The 4,645-nt window shown below is 46.9% G+C and overlaps 1 long non-coding RNA gene across 2 annotated transcripts; it reads left to right on the top strand.

Moving 5' to 3' along the window:
- Positions 1 to 959: 959 nt before the first annotated feature.
- Positions 960 to 4,202, top strand: LOC128778249 (uncharacterized). 2 transcript variants are annotated; one of them, XR_008423686.1, is made up of 5 exons: positions 960 to 1,105; positions 1,880 to 2,087; positions 2,454 to 2,526; positions 3,372 to 3,580; positions 3,940 to 4,202. It is a non-coding gene; the product is annotated as an uncharacterized LOC128778249 (long non-coding RNA). The 2 variants fall into 2 exon arrangements; XR_008423685.1 differs by having other exon boundaries at positions 960 to 2,087.
- Positions 4,203 to 4,645: the final 443 nt, after the last annotated feature.

Consider the following 4,645-nt stretch of genomic DNA (forward strand, 5'->3'; position numbering starts at 1 on the left):
GCCATCAGCACAGATGTGGGGCTCGAACTCACCAAACACGAGATCATGAACTGAGCTGAAGTCGGTGGCCTCAGCTGAGCCTCCCAGGTGCCCCAGGAATCTGCATTTTTAATGGGCAGACCAGCTTTAGAACCCATTCTCCTAGCAGATCTCCCACTGATTACAGAGCATCTCCTGTCTGCCTCACTTGTAACAAAGCCACAGACCCTTCTGTCTCAGATACAGGACTGGAGGGAGAGAAGATGTCTCCCTACCTCTTCTTCCAAAGCTCTCTTGTGTGGCTGGGCCTTGTGTCTGCAGATGAGAAGGTCATGCAGGAAGGTCAGTGAACAAGGCTCAGGAACCACACAAGGAATGGAGCACTGCGATGTCGGGGCCTCTTCTGGTCCGGGACTACGGAACCAAACACCATTTAGTTTTGTCACTCACTAGTCCTCGAAAACTTACTGAGTGCTTCCTTAATAAATAAACCAGGCGCCATTCTTCAATTTTTTGTCAGATATGAAAAATGAAGCTGAGGTTTAAGTCCCAAATTATTCCCAAATAGGCAGCACCAGCAAAATAATTAGGAGAATTAAGACAGTCCTCTATCTTTCTCTGAGTGTGTGTGTGGTGCCTTTGTGTCACACACATGTGGGTTAGGGACTTTAGCTTATGGTTTTCCAAACATGTGTGTAGAATTAATTCACTTTAGTACTTCATTCATGCATTTGTTTGTTCGCTTAGTATGCATCCACCCGTCCATTCACTCAACTAGTGTCTGTCGTAAGCCTGCTGTGCGTCAGTCTAGGCGCTACGGATACGGTGATGAACGAGACAAAGTTCTTGCCCTCATGGAGTTTTTATTTCAAGGCAGACAATGCCCTCATATGCTTATTACATAAACATTTTGCAATTTATGTTTCCAGTAGAGATTGGCAGTTCGACAGACTGCAAATTAGAATTCAGGAGCCCTGCCCTTGCTTTCCTCTTCCTGGCTTGAAAATGTTCTTTCAGGAAAGACACCTTCCCAGACGTTTCATTACATGTTTGAAGTATTTATACACATACCTGGGGAAAATGAACTCTAAAACTGTGAACTCTACAAGGCACGGAAGTCAAAAGGGTAAGTTGAGTTGTTCATCTGTGGGTTTTGACTGGTTCCCACCAGGAAACCCCTTTCAAGAAAAACCTTTACCAGCCACACACTTCAAAGAGGTTCCCAACACTGCCGTGTTTAAAACGTGTTAATTGGACCTAACTGCAAACAGCTGCCTAGTTTAGCCACTGTTTGGATTGGCATTCACCCATCTAGATCTAGGTCATTTTTTTTGTTATGTGCCATTCAAATTGGGATCTTAATACATTTGTTTTAACCTCAGAATGTGTTGCCATCCAAAGGATTGTGGATAATAAATAAAAACACAGAGACAACATATTTGTCAAGACCTGAGGTCACTGCCAAGTACAAAAGTACATTTGAGCAGATGCCCTATTTGATAGACTGTGTGGGGTCATGGTCCTCACTTAGACATATGGGGAAATTTCCAAAACTAACAACAAAATCCGTGGTGTTTGCTGGCTTTTGTATGTGGGTGGAAGCATTGAATGATCTTTTATTTTCTGTTCTCTTCCACTTAACTGTTGCATTTTAATGCCACATTGTAGGAAGGAGGAAAGAGTAAATATTTATTAGTTTCTTAGGTGAAATTGCTGCTGGATCTCGTTTTACAGAATGTTGATGTTTTTCAAGAAGCACGTGTGGGGGCAGCTTATTGGTTAAATGTGAAGTGTGGTTTTCAAAATGTTTAACAAGTGCGAAGGCATGAGCACTGGGCAATTAGAAGGCACATTCACTGGGCATAGTAACTGGCGTGGGCGTACTCATGTTTTTGTGTAGCAACCAAAGGAATTAGTATCTAGCAAGTTACCACCAAGAGCAACTATATTGTGACCCTGCTGGGATTCAGTATAGACTGTGCACCCTGGAGTTATCTTCCGCAGGAGTGACAGAGCTGGGACATTTAAGTTCCCATCCGATGTTGGTTGAAGGCTGCATCTTGGACATTAATTCTATGGCACTTCTGTCCTGCCATTCAAGTGGCCAAGTAGGGTCTGGAAGAGGATGCCTTTACACAAAGCAATGCTGGGGCTGGCAGCTGGAAGTCAGGCTGCCGAGTAGTGAGAGCATATGTGCCCAGGGATATGGATGGGGCACCAGCAACGTCTGCTCTGGTGGTTGAGGGGCATTTGAGGATGTTGGTGGGGCTGAAATGGGGATCATGAAATAGCTCTCTATCCATCTGGGGCACATCAATCAGTAGGAGTAGCTTTCCTGAGATTCTTTGAAACAAATTGTTCCTTAGAACAGGACTTATAAATTAAATGGGATTAAGGGGATGGAGTATATAATAAACATCGATGGTGAGAATAATGTAAGTAGTTAATATTTATTTGTTTGCACTTTGTGATAGGCATGGCTTCCCCTTTTTCCAGAAGAGGAAATGAGGACTGGAGATGTCGAATAACCTACCCAAGGACATGCAGGTGGGATGGTAGAGACAGGAGTTGATTTCCAGCCTGACTCCGTAAAACAAACTCCAAACGTGTGAAAGTTTTAACCCGAGCCCTTCCTTTCCCTCTCCCTGCCTCCTCCTTCTTTCCTTCCTTCTTTTCTCTTTCAGCAAATATTTGAGTATATGCCATGTGCTATTCTAAGCACCACACAGCAGAGAAACAATTTTGGTCTTTTTTGATGTAGAGACTTGCCCATCCCTTCCTTCTCCGGGTCCTCTCCTAACTTTTGTGGGGCTTTGGCAGGTGTAAAAACGGAGGCTCACATACCATGTCTAAATATTTAAAAGTTATAAATCAAGCTGACAAACAAATAAAATTATGTTCCATCCTTTTGCGTTGACAAATATACCTGCACAGAGGGCAGATTTGAATCAAGAATTTGGAGGCTCCGGGAGTGCCATGCAGGAGTGCGGTGGCTCAGGGCTTGTGGACTCTGTACCCACTGCCTGTGGCCTCCCTCCCTTCCCTGGCAGCCCCTCACGAGAGGTGCGGCATGCACACACGTGTAGACATCCCAGCCTGCACGTCCAAGCTCCATCCTTGATGGATGGTGGCAAAGAGCCACCCTTTGGCCACTTCTTGGTTCTTGGGCTTAGTGGTGTGTGCAACGGAGATGTGGCCTGCTCTTGAGAGAACGGGTGTAGGAAGGCTCTGGAAGTGGGCTTGGGACCCGTGGAGGGCTGGAGGTGTAGGGTCCAGGGAGCCCTGTTTCCTGAGAGACGGGGGCAATACTACTCCTCTGTGTCCTCTTTTTTAGAGCTCACTTTCACACTCTTTTTTTTGATTTGGCCTTCTGAGGGTTTTTTTTTTCAAAGGAAAATGTGGAATTCAAACACTCCACTCATTGGACAGAGGAAAGGGTCAGTTGAGGTGACGGATGATAGATATTCTGGGAAGAGGAAGAGCCGGACTGTGGAGAAAGAGCCGGGGGCTGCTGTCTGGCCCGGACAGGCTTCTCCACATCCGGCAGCTCTAGTCTACAGAGGGGACCACGTGCTGCCTGGAGCTCCGTCTTGACATCTCGGTGGGTTCACCCAGATGAAATGGATGAGATTTCAGTATCAGATCTTCAGCCTCTCAGCCATGGCAGCCCAAAGTTCTGGGAAAACTCCGGACATACCCACATATGCCACGCTTGCTTCCACTGGGTCAGGTTATCCTTGGGGGGTGGGGGGGTGGTGAGGTCAGAAGCAGACCTGACCCGACCAGCACATGTGCATGCGGCATGCATTCCCCTCTCTCCCTCAGGGAATATAGATGGTTTAATGTTTACTAGAATTAGGACTAGGACCCATGCTCACATGTTCAGTAGGTGATAAAGATCTTTATTAATTCAGCCAGTACTGATTACATGTCTGTCTAACGTTTGTGTTCCCCCTTCAGGCGATTACTCTCTCCTGGGTGCAGGTAATGGCCAACAGGTGTGCCTCTTAGGGAATCACCAGTAGATCCAGGATGGTGAGAGCTTATTTAATATGCTGACATATTGGGCAGCGATGGGAAGGATTCCGCAGTCACACCGAGGCTCATTGAACAAGAGTGATGTGAGTGCCGTGAGGAGCCCCAACTGACGGACTTACCAAGGCGTTGCCACCGTGGGGACTCCCAGGCTGGAGATCACATGGGAAACGTAGCTGGACCTCAGGAGGTGTATGGCTTCTGTGAGGACTGGAGTGGAGCTCAGGCAGCAGGGCCCTGCAAGGACGGCCCATAGCAGACCCCACCAGCCACCGACTTCAGCATGCAGGCCTTCCAGGGAGGACCCGGAGGATGGCACAGGGACCTGCGTGTATGAATCATGTGGGTCGAGGACCTCCGTCCCCTTTCATGCCAGCACCAGGTAAAGTAAACTCTTCCCCCAGGGGCCACCTTGGAGAGAAAAGGGAAAGTGGGGGAGGAAAACTGCAAGATTGAAATATCTAGGAGACTGTTTAAATGATTGGACTGGCTGCTGTTTTAATTTCCCTCCCTACATAGTAAGGTGAAGGGCTCGGGGAAAAAGATTAGATCAATTATAGAAAATAATGAAGCTATATTTTCTTTGTGTCGCTAAATGCAGGATACTTTTGAACTCGCCTTTGCCCTGCAT

The sequence above is a fragment of the Panthera pardus genome, unplaced genomic scaffold (assembly GCF_024362965.1).
Source record: "Panthera pardus isolate Hobbes unplaced genomic scaffold, ASM2436296v1 HiC_scaffold_2, whole genome shotgun sequence".
In the NCBI taxonomy this organism is placed as follows: Eukaryota; Metazoa; Chordata; class Mammalia; order Carnivora; family Felidae; genus Panthera; species Panthera pardus.